General features: G+C 40.1%; 1 protein-coding gene across 1 annotated transcript in view; it reads left to right on the top strand.

Annotated features, from left to right (window-relative positions):
- GPC6 (glypican 6) overlaps positions 1–20,245 on the top strand; it is a 754,465-nt gene that overhangs the window by 552,662 nt on the left and 181,558 nt on the right. The window lies entirely within an intron of this gene.

Here is a 20,245-nt window from a genome sequence, read left to right as displayed (position 1 = left end):
CGCTAATGAGCATCATAGTCTAGACTGGATTTCAGAAAAATAAATGCAGCTGGAAAAAATGGGATAAAACTTTCTTTATTGCAGCCAAAGAAAAATTTGTTTTCTATTTTTGGAAAGATAAAACATAAGCAATCTCATTCTGCTTAATTTCAAACCCCACTGACCAATGTGACTTTGAAAATTTGACTCTGACTCATTCATGGATTTTTGCTTTACTCAGCAGTGCAAGATGGATAGGGAGAAGAAAACAGGATGAAAAATGAATCAGAGTATGAAAAGTGAAAACAAGCATTGAGTGTGCTATAAAAATAGCATGCAAACAACAATATTAAACAAATTATGCAGATACATTTGCCTTCCCAGACTCTTGCACTGGTTAAAGGAGTTGGCATCAGAAATAGCACTGTATGGAGGGATACCTGTGGGATTACTGGAGTGAAAAGGAGAATCTGGTCATCATCAGAAAGCTAAGTAGGAGCTGATGGGAAAACAATGCTAACCTGTAAAGACATTGCATAAGCTACTTTCTCTGTCACTGAAGAATAAGCAAGTGCTTATTCTCAAAACATTTGAACTAAAATAAACAGAGTTTTTATTAAGGCAAGCACCTGTTTAAATCAAAAGCTGGAAGTTAAGGTTTGAGGTGTTAAGAGAAGATTTCCTTTTTTGTTGCTTTAAATTCAGTGAGAGTGCTGGGCACGGTGAGACATGTTGGAAAGTGTGGAAATTCTTACAGATTCAGACTTTCAGAGTCTTTGCTGCAAAGCCCTTGTCTTCATCAATGTCTCTCTGGTTTTGATTGTTCTTGCTCTCAGAAAATAAAAACTACATGAAATCTTGTATGTTATGTTAAAACATAGTGCTAATTTATTAAATACCATGTCAGGCAGGCTACTATGCAATTATCTCTACAGGTCAGTGATGACAAGGCAGTATACAGTACAAATACATCAAATCATATTTCCTCTTTCTTCTAACTATACAGCTTCCTCTCTGTAACTTTATGGGGAAGAAAATAGAGGAGCTACAGAGATTTTCATGTGTTTGGAAAAGGTATTCTGTTTTATCCCATTTTTCAGGCCTCTGACAGCTTTGCTGAAGATGAGGGTCCTTCCTGTATGAAAGATTGAAATGAGGCAAGTTGTCTCTGTCTCTGACAGCTGTCAGAGGCTTTCTAATAACACATGCAATTCCCTTAGTGGTAAACACAACAAAACTTCTATGCACTGAATTAAAACGAACAGCAGCATTTTACAGCACCGCTGAGCTATGGAAGATTGGAAATTATGCATGAGCAGTTTTATCCCTGTTCCAATACTAGGAACCATTCACTAGCAAAAAAAAGAAGATAAATTCCTGCCTAGGCAGGAATCCCAAATGTTAGTGCATATTCATACACAAGATAGTTTTGCTTAGTTCATAATCTGTGCATTGCAAGGTTGTTTTGACAGAAGTTGGTACTAGGAGAAAACTCTCAGATATGTTTGTCAGTAACTGGGTAAATCCTGTAGTTTGGACTGGATGTCCTGATGCTGTTCTGTAGTTACAGCAATGGTCCAGCAACAGCCAAGATCTGCACATGAAGAGGAGCAGAAGAAAGTAAATGGGCTGTTTGACAACAGGATGCGTTGCATGTTTCACCTAGTTTATAAATATAGAAGTCAGGACTGAAATCACATATATATAGTACTAATAAATCTTGCCTCTACTTTCAAAGCTAGGGAGAGTGGGACAACTTCCCCTAAACATCTGGTGCTTTCCAAGATTTTATAGACTGTGAAAACTGCTAAGAGGTGAAACAGCTGCAGCAGCATGATACATGGCTTATTACATATTTCCTGGTTTTGTCTTTTTTGTGTAACATTTCATTATAGGCTTTTTTGTATTTTGTTGCCTATATTATTGTGCCATAAAAGCCAAATGTAGCACATCTCATTCTAGCAGATCATCTGCAACTCAGAATTTTGCCTGAGAAAGGAAGACAGTCTTTAATATCATATTATAATTATAAAACTGTAATGAAAAAAATGCTCCTTCCAGGTATCTATATAAAATATTTAAGAGGTATTTAAAAGTAAACCCGCCACACTGACTTTGAAAATGTGTATTTTGCAAAGCTTGCTTCTGATGTTTTGCCTGTTAGTTACCCATCATAATCTCCTTTGCACCCATCTCAAGCAAAGTTAGCAAATGCAAGATAAAAAGCATGAGCAGAGGAACTGTACTGCTGAGGAAGGAGATTGCCTCAGGGAGCAGCTGACTGATTCTGTGGAGTGGGGAAAAGGGGATTTTCTCTGTCTCATGGCCCAACAGATATAGTCAAAATTACATTTTTCTCCATGGAGTTATACCAATTAACAGCAATAAGAATCAGGGATCCCACAGTTCATTCTGTCACAGAAACACAGAAGAGGTGGATAAAATTATTCCCACTCAGAAAAATTTAAAACCCCTATATCTTAGAGAATGACACTCAATTTTAGCAATACTGTTTCTCCTCTTTCTCTTACTAACCTGTATTTAAGTCCCTGTTCCTATCTTGAGATTCTTTGACTTTCCCTAACCTTAGCTTTCCCTATAATTGGTCATTTATTTCCCTTCAACTGCTCTTTTTCTCAAGCAAGAATGTCAGTTGAAAAACGAGCCCACCTCAGTGGATACCACACTTTCTCTTGGTATCCTCATTCAGCTTCAGAATCAACAGCCGTAAAAAGATTCTTTCCATGGAAGCAGTGCATCTCGTTCTGACAGCTGCCTTAATCACAGGTTCAGGATGGCAAAGTGGCCATAACCCATTTCTTGGGGTTTTTGGGGGATTTCTTTCACAATTAGCATTAGAGTTAAGTTTCTTCTGTCTTGAGACAAAAACATATATGATACTAAATCTGAAAGTTTAGCGAGATTGTGAGCCAAATATGACAATCCATCCTTACATAAGTAATTCAGCACAATGGAAGAGTAAAAATCCAGGTAGTTGTTTTAATCATAGCAATTACTGTATCTGAGCTGGGTTTTTTGTGGAAATCTAAAGTAATTGATAAATTCTTTGTTGCTGTAATTAGTGACAAAGTGTAATGCTTGTGTAGTAGTGTATCAAATGCAATCTGTGGAGGTTTGACACTGCATGGCTATCTATAGTAGCAGAAATTACAAGTCTTTTTTTTTTTTTCCTACAAAATATTCAATGATAAATCAGGCTACCTCGACCTTACCCCTATGATTTAGTAGGCAGGAGATTGAGGAAAACACTTCAGGAGTTGTGCAGTCACAGAGATTGCATCCCTGTCTGTGAAAAGGAGCCAAGAGTTCATGTCCACAGCCATCCTTCTGCTTAGAGTGGAGAGCAAGTGGCTTTGCTATGAGTGTATTCGATATTTGACAAGCTCTGTAGCGTAGTAAGGCAGATCAGGGGGCAGTGTGTTCACACTGCAGGATTCAAGGCCTGCAAACCTGAGAGCCAGACACCTCTTACTGCCACCATCCTGCCAGGCTTCACCAGAGAAAATCATACCTGCAAGGCTTCAGCAAAAGCTTCTCCTTCCAGTGTTAAAATTACTTCACTTATTGTCATTACAATGGCTCTGCATTACTAATTAACTTTCTTCTTGTTGTGCTTTAAGAATCCCTTTTTTCTTCCCATCAGTATCTCAGACACTTACCTTAGGAGTTCTCCTGAGGCAGAGTATACCATGCAGTCTCACTTAGAGCAACTAGATCATTTTCAGAAAAACTACCCAACAAAACCTTAATTACTTACTCCTAGTGAAAGTTTCAGTGATTAAAATATGCAATCAGTTTTTATTTACTGCTTATGAAAGTCCTCAGGTCTCTGTGCTTTCTCTGTCCCATGTGCAAGCACAAGGATAGACATTTTCCTTTTAATGCTTCAAGAGACCACCCTAATGTGACTTTTTAATGGCTTATTACAAGAATAACTGTGTCTTCAAGATTCACTTTGGTTCATAGAAAAATCAGTCTATAATTGTAATAGTAATCCTGTACTATTTTCTTGCGATTTTTAGGAGGTCTCAGAGCAACCTTCTCCAGGCTGAAAAGCTCCAACTTACTCAGCCTGTCCTCATAGGGAAGGTGCTCTAGTCTTCTTATGACCCTTATAGCCCTCTGGATTTGCTCCAGCCATTTAGTGTCCTTATGCTGGGAACACCAGAGCTGGATGCAGCACTCCAGGTGGGATCTCAGAAGAGCAGAGTGAAGGGGCAGAATCACCTCCCTTGCCCTGCTGGCCATGCTGCTTTTAATGCAGCCCAGGGCTGCCTTTCTGGGCTGTGAGCACACACTGCTGGCTCATGCTGAGTTTTTCATCAGCCAACACACCCAAGGCCTTCTCTGCAGGGCTGCTCTCAATCACCTCTCCACTCAGCCTGTAGGTGTGTCTGGGACTGCCATGATCCAGGTGCAGAACTTGGCACTTAGCCTTGCTGAATTTCATGAAGCTCACTCAGATCCACCTCTCAAGCTTGTCGAGGCCCCTCTGAACCCCTGGAAAGCACACCCCTTTCCTCCAGTATGCTGACCACACCACACTGGTGAGAGCTTGGCATTGCCACACAAACAAGCTGGTGTCATCAGCAAACTTGCTGGGGGGGGCACTCAATCCCACTGTCCCTGTCACCAACAATGAAATCAAACAGTGTCAGCCCCCGTAGTGACCCCTGAGGGACACCACTCATCACTGGGCTCCACGTGGACAATGAGGTATTGACCACAACTCTGAGTGCGGCCATCCAGCCAGTTCTTCTTCCACCGAGTGGTCCATCCATCAGATCCATGTCTCCCCAATTTGGAGACAAGGATGTCATGCAGGACAGTGTCAAACCCTTTCATGGGTCCAGGTAGACAATGTCAGCTGCTCTGCTCTATCCACCAATGCTGTAGCCTCATCATAGAAGGTTGCCAATTCAGGCATGATTTCCCCTTCATAAAGCAATACTGAATGTCACCAGTTACCTCTTTGTTTTCCATGTGTTTTAGCATAGTTTCCTGGAGAATCTGCTCCATCTTTCCCTTTATTTATCTTTGCCTAATACAGAGCAAAGGCTGGCAGTCTGTCATAACACTCAGTAGGCAAAAGCCTTGCTCTGGTTTAATCATGGCAAATAAGAGCTAAATCAGGGGTTTTAGCAAACTTAGTTACCTGATACTTGAATATCTTCACTCTACCACCCTCCTCAATCATCATATGAAGGTATCCTGTGCTATTTTTTATGTATTAGCCTTTCACAAAGACTCTGTGAGAAAAAGTATGTTCTATTATTTCCTCCGTGGAAAAGCACTCCGAAAGATTCCGGCAGCCCTGGGGTGCCATTACTCCAAATTCAGAGTTTCTGGTAGAAAGTTTGATGAGCATTGAATGGACATTGTACACAAACACTAAAATTCCATAATTTGCATCTTGTGCTGATATGAAAACTGATAGCGTTCATAGTCAAGGCAGCCTAAAACTAAACCCCTGAATAGAAATCCTTATTTTCAGTAATTGTGTGCTTAGAAAGGATTTAAAATGTTAGGCTAAAATCATCTTTGCTTGCTTTCTTCCTGAGCCAAAGTTATCATGGCTCCTCAAGTGAATCCATCTTTGCCAACCATCAGAATGAAATAGGGAAAATTTTCTTAACCTAATGCTTTTCATCTCTTCTACTTATTTCATAAAACAACTTTAGTGCCTCCAGAGTTTGAAGAAGTAAGAGTTTCTTTAAGTCTCTTGTCTGTGGACTATAGTAGCTATTATTGTACACCAATATCTGTTCCCTTAGATGAAGTGTCAGTTTGGTGGATGGCTCTAAGGGTGTGGAGTCACATTGTGATTATATATGAAAAAATGGAATCCCTAGTTCAGAATTATTTTTCCCTACTTTAGCTTATTTTTACAAAAGGAAAGGAAAATTAGTAGAGTACTCTGATGTGTGAGACAACTGCAAATTTGGTTGCTCAGAGATTGAGAACAAGATTTGCAGATGTAAATCTAATGTTGTTTATGAAAAAATCTTTAGTGTGCCTCAGGCCCATTAGTCTCTATAATGCACAGGTAGCAGTGTGAAGGAATTTGCAGTGCTGTTAAAAACAGACTTAACATCTGTTAACAATTATGTCAGTTCAGGTTAAAGATATGTAATTGTACAAATGAAAAGTGAACTCAACTTGACAATGTCTAATTAAAAGATTACAGTATTATAATTTTTTTAATTCTCTGATAAGGAGTAACCTCCATGATCTCATATTTTCCTCTTGTTTTCCAGTAATAGTAGACTCACTGCCTACAATTTCAATACAATACCAAGATCCAATGTCTTAGAGTATATAGGAGCCCCCCTGAAATAAAGCGAACATCACCATTCGGTAAGGTAATGTGTAGAAGAGGGGAACTGTATTTGTTATTTCCCACTGCTTTTCTTACCTCAGAAGTATAAAGGATATAATTCCTCAGATGGAAATGAATTCAGCCTGAGAGAAGCTCTCTGAAGTTGAGGGACTGCCAGCTAAATGCAAATAGCACCAGCACTTGCCTGCTCCCCCCGGGGCAGTATAGATTCTTACAAGCGATTCACAGCATCCATTGCCCTGTATATTTGCTTTAGGATGTGTCAGTGAAGAAGGAGATTCTCTCCTGCAGGACTATGGGGATTGTGCTCCTGTTACTGGATCAAAAGAGCTGGGACTCATCTGGCCTGATTTTGCCAGTGACACCATTGACAACTTGTTATTTGGGCGTGCATCCTGGAAGGGTGCTAATAGCTTCACTCAGAGTGACTCTTGAAGATTGCAGCTCCTAAAGAGGGACCGTGAATTTCTGAAAATGCAAGTGTTTAGTTGAATGACAGCAGGGGACCATGAGCTTTGACGTGTCTTGTGAAAATCACATATGGTGATTAAGAATGCCATTCTCTTTAAGGCTTAAAAGATATTAGTACATGTGAAACACATCACCCATCCTGTCATATGACAGCTACAAATACAGCCATTGTAAAAATTCAGCCATTCTAGAATTCTGCCTTTGGCATGCGAACACAGGTCTCTTGAACTGTATTTGCAGGAAAAAGCTTCTCAAAACTTGAAGGGATATGAGAGTTACTTACTCAGCATTTTCAGCAGGCCCTATGTTGACTGCAGCACTTAGATGCTACAGCTTCTTTTGAAAATAGCAAGACTGATCAGTGTTGTCAAAAAGTTTAAAAGATTTTATAATGAAACCATTGGACCCAAATGATGACTTTTTAGTTCCATTTTCAATCCTCATCTCCAACTCCTTCATATTCTTTCACATCAAAGGGAAATGCCTGTCTATTACACATGAGCACAGTTTGGAAGTTGCAGAGAATAGCAAATTTCTCTCTGTTTATATTCAGGGGAAGTGCTGGGGAAGCTGTTTTGCCACTGCTCTTAAAATGCTATGAATTAACCCAGGGATGTTACATAAGATATCTCTAGAAGCAGGAAATACGTTCATTATTTATTGCTCAAATACTGTGGGTTTCTAGGACCATTATTTTGTACTTTTCCAAGGCCATAGCTATACCTTCTCAAAGGACTTATTTCTTCCAGGAGAGCAGTAAACAGTGCTGCTATTTCTGTCCTAGGTTACCATGTATATTAACACCTCAAAAGAGTTTTCTCTTTAGTGGAGGATTTGATATCTCAATTAATTGTATTATCAGTAGGGCTGAGTCCCTACTTACCTGTCGGGATATCCCTCAGGCACTTACTTCACTGTGCTGATCTCCCAGTTTCACAGGCAAGGGACCAGCTGGAAAATATTGTGCCTCTTACCTGATCTGGTTTCCCTTCTGGTTTGGGGGATTTGGGGCAGGAGGTCTCTCTGGCATATGACTGTGAATGAAGCATACACCCAGACTAGGGAACATTGGCTGTGTTTTTATAGTTCAGTTACCTGAAAGAGCTATTTCCATGCAGTTGTGCTGGTTTTTTTAAGGATTACAAATCCAAATGAAGAACATGTGAGTTTCATTTTACAATCCCAAACAGGTGGGATTAAATATCATTGTAATTGGTTTGTACTTACTACTATGGCTGTGCTTAATTGAGGCAATGCTGTATTACACTAGGAAAGGTGAAAACAATATTATTTCTAAAAACATATCTTCAGTTAAATCATCATTTGACTCATTCAGTATTGATAAACTTGAGATAATTTGAATTCTAAGTTTGGCAAACACCCCTATTTTTAAGGGAAAAAATAATTGTGCAATAATTAGAATGTTGCCCAGAGGAGTATGGACAGATTTATTTCAACTTTAGTTGAAATAAAAGTTGTCTCTCTGTCCATTTTTCTGCATTTTGTTTCTGCATGTATTCCACTACATTTAAAACTGTATATCTGAGGAAAGTATTTGTTGCACCATGACACCTTTTTATACATCTAAGATATTTTGTCTTGAAATCTGCATCCATTTTAAAAAACTGCATAAATAGTTTTTCATACACTGAAAACAAACTTGAAACTATGTAATATCTTGAATGACGAGTTTTTTCTGGTAAATTGATTTACTATTTCAGATTCTCTAAACTTCATGTTAGAAAAACATGTCAAATATGTTCTCCATTATTCAGGCAAATGTAATGGAGAGATAAATGTAACTCAGAGCAAGTAACTATCAAAACACTTGGTTACATCTAAAAATACTTTGCTGAGTTTATTATACAATGTCAATAAAAGGTGATCCCTTGCCACAATGATGTCAAAGAAAAACTGACATCGATTTGCTTTGTATTACAATTTTGAGCCATTGCTTGATGAGGGCTAATCTGTTTATGATAATGTCTCAGGTAGCATATTATCTATTTAGAACCACAGATTCCTTTTTGAAATACAGAAACAAAGTAGTGTTGGCAACCAGCCTTAATTTCTCCTTACAAATAAACCCTAATGCTGCAAATGAACAATACAAACATGAACACAAAATGAACACAAACGCAAAAAGTGATTTTTGATTGTACCTAATCTGCCAGATTCCGTTAATGAGAAATTTGGGGTTTTTTTAGTATTGGTTCCTTATGCTTTTTTACTTCTTGAATTTCAGAGGAAGTTTAAGTTTTACATTTCTTGAAGATTAAAAATCAACCCAAAACTCAGTAAAAGAATTCAAATATGTAGACACTCTCAGTCTAAATCATTGAATTTTCTTTACCTTTTGACTGCTTATTCAGGTCTTTTTTGAGCTATACAAATACTATCCTTTGCTGCCAGAAGCTCCAAACATTAGCAATATGGCAAAACCTGCTCAAATGTATAATCTTGTATGAATATTACATATTATAATATATATGTGTCACATATATATTACATATGTTCCTTAATATAAACAAAATGTTCTTTTTTTTTTCTAATGAAGCCACACAGATATACAAGGGCATACATTACACTTGGTCAATTTACTTGTTTTGGAAAGGCTTTTTAAAGATGAGCTAATAGAAGAAGGTGAAGAGTGTTTGGCTGAGCTATAAATTTCTCATAACTTGGCAAAGAGACTGTGATAAAAATCCCTAGCCAGTAGCCCATATCAGTGCCAGATTTAGTGGAGCAAAAACTTAAACCATTAGAGAGATTAGAATTTTAGTAAAACAAAAGATTCAGGAAGTAATTTCTGATAAGAGTCCTATGGATTCCTTTCTTGTAATATGTCTTCTTGTAAAGAAAGCTTTTTCAGAAGCAGGAAATACTAGGAAAAATGTAGATCGTTTTTTCCCCCTCCATTGTCTCTGCCTTATCAACAGAAGATCTTACCATTTCTATAGTCAAGAGAACTAGTTTGATGCAGAGTGCTATGACAGAGCTGGTATGGCCAAAATTCATTGAGCAATTTTGCAAGAGTGGAATCTAAAAGTGTTCTGACACATTTGGGAAATTTTGATGTGTTTAGAAGGTAATAGGAAAAACTCTGCTCTTATATTTCTTATTTCTCTGTGTTACTCAGTGTCACCTGCTCTGTAATATAACATTCAACATCCCATAATATCATTTATACTGCAAGTTAACCTATGGGAGTTTAAACTCCCATAACATGTATTTTTCATTTAACCACCAGAACTTTCCATGACAGTAGGAACTCACCTTCATAATACCAGATTTCAATTTGCAGCAGCAAAGAGCCTTTTCATCTGTCTTGTCTTGTTAACTCGTAAAATACATATAACTATGAAGGAGAAAATAGCAGCTTGAAAAATAAAGAACACGTTTTTGGTTCTGCTGGATATTTGTTGCCGACCTCCGAAGAGAGTCCAATTTTTCAACTAAGCAATGCATCTCACTGTAATGTTATAAAATGAGATGAAGGTTAGTCTTTGCTCTCAGTGTACAGGTTAGAACAGCATATTGCACTTAATTCAACTGTAGAATAAGATGAAAAACATCACTAAAACAAATGGTGGACCGTGCAGAATGGACAGTGCCAAAAAGACAAGAAGTTATCCTGAGCATGAGACAATAAAACATAGAGCGCTCACAAGTTTCTAGCTTGGATTTCATAGATGAAATGATACAAAAGGTCTTCCAGTAGATTTAGCTCTTTTAATAAATTATGTAGGATCAGACCCACCGGCCTTTAGTTATACTTCAGCTTCCTTATTTTTAAATATTGGTGAAAAGAAGCAAATAAACAGGATATAGGCTGTCCCTACTGTAGGAACAGGAGTGACAATTCTGGCCACACATAGCTATAGTTTGTGATTTGTGTTTCATTTGTACACTCTAAAGAAGGAGTTTATGTATTTCTTATGCCAAACTAAAAACTAATCCACGAATGTTGTGTTGCTTGGTTTAGCAAGCCGCAAACCTTCCTGGCGAGCACTGCGGGGCTGCTTCGGGGAGAGCGGCTGTTCCGCTGCCCACAGTCCTTCCGGACAGCCCCGCGCTCCTGCTCCGGCCAGGCATCGGCTCCACAACACCGTGGTGATAAAGAGGCGAGAAGGGTCCCTGCATGGGGACCTCAGAGGAACTCTATTCACTCGATGATGAGCCGGTTCCCAGAGGCAGAGAGACCCCACAGTCAGGGATCCGGGAGTTTTATATGGGGCTGAGGGGGGCGGAGAAAGCACATGGACTATAGGGCTCAGGGCACAGGGGCGGTACATGGGCGGAGTTGGGGTACTGGAACCAATAGGGAGAACCCGAAGGTGTGGCCAGGACAAGGGGCAGGGAAGGGGGGAACAACGTGGGAAGTAAGAAAAGGAGTGGGGAAATACAGAACTACACATGAATATTTTTGCAGTTGAAATTTTGCCGGTATCTGCAGTGCTGACAACATACAACATAATTTAAATCAGGTTCTGCTCTTTGTACTGCATTTACTATTTGGCTGGCTTTTCATAACAATTAGAAAATGAAATATTTGTGTTTCCTTTCTACTTTTTCCTGGGAGATTTTCTGTCAGGAAAATATTTCTGTGGGAGTAATGAGAGATGGCTGCTCCAAGTTACACTGATGGCTAAAACCACATTTCAATAATATGGAAATCTTGTATTCCAGATATTAATGACTGATATTCTCATTTTAGCATGTTGACTGCACCCAGATAAATCACTTCTAAAGTATTAGGCAGTTTTGAGGCATCTCATAATGTTTAGTTTGATTGTCTTCTCCATATACGATTAATGTATTCTTCCAGTATCTTTCAATCTTTCATTGATATAAGTGCATATTTGGTGGTTTGGTTTTTTCAAATGCAGCTACTAGAAAAATACATATAGAGCCTAGTTGTCTGACTGATGTGTGTTTTGAAGAGTGTAAATATAAATTAATATTTTAAAAATTAAAAAGCAGAATTATGGTAATATGCAAATCATTTTATGAAGCCTATGAAATTTCCATTGTTATCAAGCTTTTCTATAAAAGCACAATAAAAGTATTATAAATTACTCAGGTTGAAATCAGGAAGGACAGCATGGCAGAACTTTAACTGATGCAAATAATTTGCTAATGGAAATATGTCAGTAAAAAATACATGAAGAGTTAATTCCACTTATATTGAATGTATCTCTAAAGAAATAATTCTGAGATTACTTCATTTTGTCGAGATACTTCTTACTGAGAGATGAGGAAAGCAAGTACTTATTTTTCTTTATGTAAAACCACCTCCAAGCTCCTCATCAAGTCTGTCAATTCCAAGATGTGGAAGATTTCTCTCCCCTTACAAAAATAAATTTGATAGTTAGAATATCTAGTTATATAGGCCATGAAGTCTAAGGCAGAATTACTGAATAAAGTCCAAAGCATAGGGTAAGGGCAATGCCTAAGAGGGCCACCTAAAAAACAGAGACTAGACAAGAGTAAGAGAATAAAGGTAGGTATTTATTTGAAGGGCCTTCAAAGGTACACCCTGGGCAGTCAAAAGGCTACACCCAAGATGGACCCTGAGTCCCAAGTTCTTCACACCTTTATAAGTTTGGTCCATTTGCATATCAGGATCAATTCTCCAATTACAACCCCAGTTAATGATGTAACTACCCCAAGTTTGCCCTCCTCTTCAAAGGCCTTAGTTTACACATTTTGGGGCCTGGTGTCCTTGACGTGGAAACCTAGAGAGGCTTGTTATGTCTAACCAGCATGAAAGAACAGCAGCTAACAGGCCACAAGAAACTTCAGAGTTACACACTAGGCAGTACAGGATTTGAAAAATAGAAAAAGTTAAAACCTAAGGAATCAGGATAGTCTTGTATAATGTTTCTAGTTGGATTCACATTTGTTTGGCAATATTAAACCCAAGCATAAGTCCAGACAGAGTTGACGTGGTGATACTTCTCTTTGAATCTGCCTCGTTGCTTGTCCAAGCAGAACAGGCTACAGGGCCCAGCCAATAGACAGCGACTGTTTACAGGGAGAGAAACCATCAAATCAATATAATTTGCACCCTTTGGAGAATAAACATCTCAGAGGGAAACAACAGGTTACAAATAGCTTTTTCCAAAGTATTTGACAATGAATTGTAATTTTCTTATATCTTCATTTCATTTTCTTGGGTTTTTTTTGGTCCAAATGGTGATATAATCCAAGTTGTGTGGTCTTGTGACTTTATAGGGTTCTGTAAGTGACAAGAATGCAGTCCTTTCCAGCTGATGCCAGTATAAGCAGTTTCGGTGGTGTTTGTGGGGTTTTTTTCCAGTTTTGTTTGCCTTTTAGTTTTTTAGTGATCTAAATAAATATGCAAAGCATGTTGTACACAGGATTCTTGTAGTATAACTTAATCAGTATTGTAAGAAATGTGTTTCTACTTGCCACAATTCATCACTTATTTTTCTAAAAGCATTCTATTTTGTTGTCACTTTCACCTCTGTGGGCTTCTGAAACAGATTTTTAAACTGAAAAACATTGCATTTGTTATGCATGAAAATAATAAGCATTTATGAAGAAGGCTAATACATCTTTCAGCTTTGAAGTTGGTCACAAAACTTGTGTGTTATCAGAAGTCTTTTTTGTTCAAATTTTTTAATGCTTCTCCATAAAACTACACCCAACTTTGAGAGATCTGGGAATACCATACAAAATAAATAGTTCCATCTAAAATGAGTCTTCATTTATCTTGTGGGTTATTTCGGTATTCCAGCTCAGTTTATTTGCTGACATCTTTTTCTTGGAAATTGACTCTCAATATATCCTACGCATATGTGCTGAGCTGTTATAAAAGAGACAAAAGACACTCAGGTCTCTGACTTACTGTGTTTCAGGAGAGGATTTTTTGAGTGGAAGAGAGTAGATTTTCTGAAAGATTTCCCTCCAGTTCAGAGTATTTCTCAGGATAGACTGAAAGACCTTCAGGCATAAAAGTATTATTCCAAGCATTGAAGATCCCTAATACAAATATGAAAAAACTAATTAGCTTTTTCTGTAGACCAAATTGCTTTTCAATCCTTGTAAAAATATAAAGTATAAAATAAAAAGTAAAAATGGTATTGAATTAGTAGTTACTGGATGTGCAGTCTCTGCTTTTCATTACTTTATACTGAAATTCTATTGAAATTAATAGAATAAATAACTATTATATTGCCATAGAACACCTAGCAGAACAGTTAGGATTCAAGGCAAATAGGTTAGTTATGAAATATCAATATTTTCAATGGGAAGTGGGTAGCTATTGAAATTCCTTCATTTGAGTCTGAATTTCATAGCTATTCAATGCTTTGGTTATCTGTCAGATTCCTCTAATTTAAACAGACACAGATAAGATAGGAAAAGTCTTTTGTTTGATTTCTGTTGGATGACTGAATATTCTCTGAAGCATTTAAACAAGCTCACCAAATTCAATTATAGGTGACCTAATTCAAGAAAAAATAGGAGAATTTAGATAATGTATATGAAGGGTAAGAGAAAAGGTGCAGAGTTGTACTATTCCACCTTATATACCTAGATGTATTTAATTTATACTTCTTATTTAGTGAATGAAAGGGTATGAGAGCTGAGTGAGCTCCCAGAAGTACGTTACAAAACATTTTAATTAACAAAATTTAAAAATGTTAAAATGTTCTTATGTTAAAAAGCTGTATTTAAGCAGAGGCAGCAAGCTGATGCTCAAAGAATAGCAGCTGTAGTTTCTCTTCTTTTAGAGAAGAGCCAAGAATATGAATGGGCACCATCCCAGCCAAAACATAACATCTTTCTGCAGAACTATTGTTTGAAAGAAAGAATGAATCAACACTGTAAGTACTATGTGTCACCTTTTAGTGAGTTAAAGAATTGCAGATGGATTTAAAAAAAAGGCCTATAGGAAACACAGCTTTTTCTTTAATTGACCATAGGCCAGTAGAACCACAGGTTTTATCCTGTTTTTCTAATGTGTAAACTAGAACGTTTTCACAGCATTCATGGAGTCATCTTGATGATCAGACAGAGCACTTGGATTAAGACCAAATATTTTCTAACTATTGCAGCAAATTGTGGGGTGAATTGCTGTCATTTGGAAGTGTCATCATGACCCACACATCCTTTCCCACTATTTGAACATAAAATGGAAGATTGTTTGCCTAGTGAGAATGGCACCCTGTTTTATCAACACATGTCAGTTCCCAGAACAGCTTGCTGGCATAGAGGAGTTTGCATGGGTTGAAAATTCAGGCCAAGTCAAAAAAAAGCTTTACTACTAAAAGAACAGTGATCACAGATATCAATAGGATGCTTTGCCACATGTTTTTACTGCAATTAAGGTGCAACTTGAGTTTTATTTAGTTTAGATACTGAAATCTGGTTTACATACTAATTACAATATAAAAGGGCTGCATAGATTTGAGCCTAAGCTCGCTGTCTGTATTTCTCTGAGCTCCCAAGTGGGTCCTGTAACCTTCGTTCACTGATGGCCCAGCCACATCTGTTATTTGAAAAGCTGGAGTAGATACTTCCAAGCAAAATACCATCTTCCCTCTTGCTACAGAGACTGACTTTTGTAAGAAAAGAAACACACAGCAAGAAGAGATGTTGAATAACAATCTTAATCCATTTGATTTCAAATATGTACAATTCCTGCAGGTACAAACCTGAAAAGAGATTAATTATCACAGTTTAGGGCTTATGTTCTGATAAACTGCTACTAAGGGATCTCAAATTTCCCAGAATGATTCAGACTCTGTCTCTACATCACTGACTTTCAATCTGAAAAGGCTTATTCAATTCCCATTTTTTAAGGCCATAATTTTTAGATTTCAGTGTGCACTCAGAGAAGTTCATGACTATCTGAACTTTCTACTCACTGTGGATAAGTTTGTCTTTAGGAAGCTCTCACCTGAGACAGCTGAATTACTTTCTTTCTCTGCAGAAGCTCACTGTATACATGGTGTCTGCAGCAGTGATCCAAAAAAGCATGAGAAGCAAACAATACAGATCTCATGGGCTCTGAGCAGCTGCTGACCAATGAAGATTGCACCCAAGCACTGGAGTAGATGTGCATTTTCACATGCTTTTTATGCAAAATTCTGAATGTTGCCTGAAGTGTACCTTCATTATTAGCTGACCTAATAATACTGCTTCAGAAAACAGTGATGACAGTCAGTCTTCCCTGCACTTTCCTGTGTTCCAGTCCCAGCACTGGGGGCCATCTCTATGAAAACAATTTTTGCTTTCTTTTCTACTTTTTCAATGAGTGTGCTTAGCTGAGTTTGTTCTCTGGTATGTCTCACTCTGTGACCCTGTAGATTCTGGCGCCATGGCAAGAGAGGGGATGTGTGGTGAGATAGGAGACATCAAAAAATAACAAAACAACACCCTAAGATACTCTGTGTTCTCAATTCTTTGCATTAATTATCCTCATTTATAACCAAAACTCCCCTAGATTTTTACTTTGAAACTTTTAATCCTTTTTCATCACAACAGCCAGACCCTCCTCAGGAATTCACTAGGATGAGGTGTAGTCATAGCTCAGTCACCTTTTGATACTCAGGAATCAACACAACACCTGAAAACTGACAACTGAGCTCCCTCAGAGGAGACACGAAGAGCCTGCAAGCCTCCACCCCTGGGTCCTGCTGGGTGAAGGACCAAGGATCTGCCACTGCTGTTACTACTGTCTCATATGGGACGGGCGACTGGGGCTGGTGCCGTGTTTTCTCCTAAACATATGGTCTGGCACGGAGTGGGAAGGTGTGACAGAAAATACTTCTAGTCCTGTGAGGGGAGTGTGTGAGCAAGCTGCATTTGGGAATCACTATCTGGTCATGCTTTCACCCATCCTGCTTAAGCCAGCTGTGCCAGTCCACACACGGCAGCCAGCTGTGTGCTTGTACCACTGGTACCCTGATCTTGAGATCCTCCACACACACAAACAGCACTGCCAACACAGGGCAGGGACAGGCAGCTTGGTGGGAATGAGCTGGTGGGAGGAGGGTGTCAGGGAGAGAAAAAGAGCTCCCTGGGCCAGTGATTGTTACAGCGGGGATACTGCAACACGCCTATACCAAACCAGGAGTCCCGTGGAAAAGAAACAAATATATGGACAGATTCTTGCTAGATGTTTCAGAGATGTTTATTTCCCCAGCCGCATGGCCGGGCTCTGCCGAGAGACTCTCACAGTCAGGACCCGAGCTCCTTTTGCCCGCGCAGGGGAACACAAACCAACCAATGGGGAACGAGGCTGAGCAGGGACAGGGAAACCCCGTGCCTCCCCTCAGGGTTCCCGGGGCTACAGGGCGGGCGAGGGACCCCAACATTTCACCCATTTTATTTTAATAAAAGGAGAATGAAGACAATTGGATAAACATAACAAGAACTGTTTCAAAACAAAACAAACCACCCTCCTGAGTCTTTAAATGTCCAAACAGATTCTGCGGAACACCTTAGGGATGACAGAAGGGAGACAGAACTCTCTGAGCAGGCTTTGTGGGGAAACTGAGGCAGGAGAGGGTTTAATTTCTTTCCTCCCCCTTTTCATCCCCCCATCGGCATCGGAAAGGGATTTTTGGGGAAACAATTGGCAAAGGCATGGTTTTGTGAGGGAAACCATGGATGGAAAAACGAATTGGGAATACACTGGGGGTAATAGGACATAGGGTAAAAGGGAAAGGTAGGATTAGGAAAGGGAGACTGTAGGGGGGGTTTACAATGGAGATATTGTCTAACATGACTACGATTTTTTGCATATATACTGCCTTTTACAGGAACACCATCAGGCCCAGTGACCTGCCATGCTTGTAACCCTTTTCTACCTTGTATGATTTTGAATTCCACCACGTCTCCATCTCCCAAGCTTGGGATGCATTTTTCAGGGTTATTCCTTTTAATAGCAGTTCTATGCACGAATATGTCTTGCTGGTTATCACATCTTGTTATAAAACCATGATTTTGTTTAACATTATACCATTTCACTATCCCTAAGATCTTAGCTACTATGGTTTTTTCCTTTTTCCGAGTGGCTGCTGTTTTCTGTCTCGCTGAGTCTTTGCTCTGTCTTTCGGTTGCTCCCGTGTTGGAACTGTCGGGGCTGCTGGTGCCTCTGTGCTCTTCCCAGGGTCGCGTTCGGGGCCGCGCGGGCCGGGCCAGGCCGCGCCGCTCCGTTCTCCGTGCGTCGCCTCCTCTGCTCTCAGCTGCGTTGCCACTGCCAGGCGCTGCATCTCGGCCAGGCCCCCGAGCGATGACCCCCCCGTGCCCTGCTCCAGCGCGCGTTCCAGCTGGGCACGGCTCCACTCTGCCGCCAGCCGCCGCCCGCGCGCCGCCCCTCTCGTTCGGGCGCTCACGGGGCTCGCTCCACCACGCGCTGCGCGGGGCCGGGGGGGCACTGCCGGGCCGCGCCGCTCCTGCCGCGCCTCGCTCCGCCACCGACACTGCGGCCCGCGTGGCTCCGCCCGCGCACGGGAACCGTCTCGCTGCTGCTCGCAGAGCGCTTGGTGCACGTGGCCGAGGCCGCACGGTCCCTGAGCCAGGCTTCTCTTCGCCAGGACACAGCTGACATTGCTCAACAGTCTCGGTTATTAAATAATATTCACGAAAATATTCTTCCATCGGCATATATTTTGACTCAAAATTTAACTGGGTCCAAACGGTCTTCCAAAAGCCCTTGGTAAGAATTAAATCCCAAGAAACATAGAAAAAGTTCTTGAACAACCATGCCAGGAAGTGTTTCAGTTCTTTCTGAGCTTGAATCAAGCTAAAATTTACAAATCGTTGTTCAAGAATCATTTTAAGTTTAAGATAAATGTCCATATGCGGCTCTGAAAGCCAAGAGTCTTCCCACGGTTCCTCCATAGTTTAGATATGGAATAGCAAAACAAAACGAAGAAGAGGCATCCAAAGTTTCCAGGGTTTATTCACACAAATCAGTCGCTTAGGGATCAGGGATCGTTCTGCCCTCAATTCTCTACCATTATGTTACAGCGGGGATACTGCAACACGCCTATACCAAACCAGGAGTCCCATGGAAAAGAATCAAATATATGGACAGATTCTTGCTAGATGTTTCAGAGATGTTTATTTCCCCAGCCGCATGGCCGGGGCTCTGCTGAGGAACTGCTAGAGTCAGGACCCGAGCTCCTTTTGCCCGTGCAGGGGAACACAAACCAACCAATGGGGAACGAGGCTGAGCAGGGGCAGGGAAACCCCATGCCTCCCCTCAGGGCTCCCGGGGCTACATGGCGGGGGAGGGACCCCGACAAGTGATGTCAATTGAAATATCAGCCAGGCTGTGATTTAAGATATTAGTTTGATGCTAAAGAGAGAGGAAGCTATGGGTGGCTGCCTTGAACAGGTCGGTCACATTTCTGTCCTGGCCATGGGTTTCTGCCATGTCTGTTCCAGCAGCAGTGAGGCAGCCAGCCTGGGGAGAGCTGACTGGGACCAGGACCTACAGGTAGCTAACCCAGCCACAAAGCTAGGATAGGCTTTCGACTGGGATAGGCCTCAGCTACCTGATATAACTCATATGCCACTATATCAACTTATGGCAGAAAGAAATAATTCAGGACAAGAAGTGAAATGCTAATTTCATCTTCATCAGTAGATCTTTAGGTGCATTTTGAAGTAGCATTCCTAAGGTGAAGAGTCCTGAGAAGGCTGAGTCAGTCTAAGAGCTGGAAGCTGGTGAAGTCAGAGAACTTGTTCCCAGCCATGTGTTCCTTCTGCTTCCCTTCTGCTGACCTGCTTCCCAAGCTTTCTTCAGTCTACTAACCTGGTAGAAAACGAACCATGAGGGGAAAGGTTGTTTGAAATTCTCAGCCAGATTAGTGAGCAGCCTCCACTCAAGGAGTGAACAACTCAAGTAGAAATGCAAATCCGAACTTTACATGAGATGACTGAGGTCACAATTTCTGAAAACATGCCTTGTCATTTATTTCTTCTCCATCCCATTGACCCCATATGGCTGCCTGTTTGCACTGACTCCTTTGCACTCACTTTGATGCTGATAGGATGTTTTTCTGAACAAGACCATTGCCCAAGCATAAAATAATCATGCCCCCCCCCCCCCTTTTTCTTTTTTTTCTATTTCTTTTTTTTTTTAATTCAGTTTTGTTTTCAGTGTGCTCACTGAATCATCTTGGCTTATTGCTGCCTTGGATCACCAATGCATGGTAGAGCCAAAGTAAAAGCTGTAGGTGCTCACAACAGGGAAGGCAGATGAGGTGTGGGTTAAGAGAGTAGGATGTCCTTCTACCCTTTTAAAACTACCAGGTAGTAAAAGCTCATTACCTCTTCCTCCATTTTAAGGGTTTGCTTTTAGTCCTTCATTAGATTATATGCAGCACAATGGTGAACAAACATGCTTCCCCTTAAAGAAAATAAACTGTCAAATATTTTAAATGTTTG

Source organism: Aphelocoma coerulescens, chromosome 1, assembly GCF_041296385.1.
Source record: "Aphelocoma coerulescens isolate FSJ_1873_10779 chromosome 1, UR_Acoe_1.0, whole genome shotgun sequence".
In the NCBI taxonomy this organism is placed as follows: domain Eukaryota; kingdom Metazoa; phylum Chordata; class Aves; order Passeriformes; family Corvidae; genus Aphelocoma; species Aphelocoma coerulescens.
This window is presented reverse-complemented; position numbering and strand designations above follow the sequence as displayed.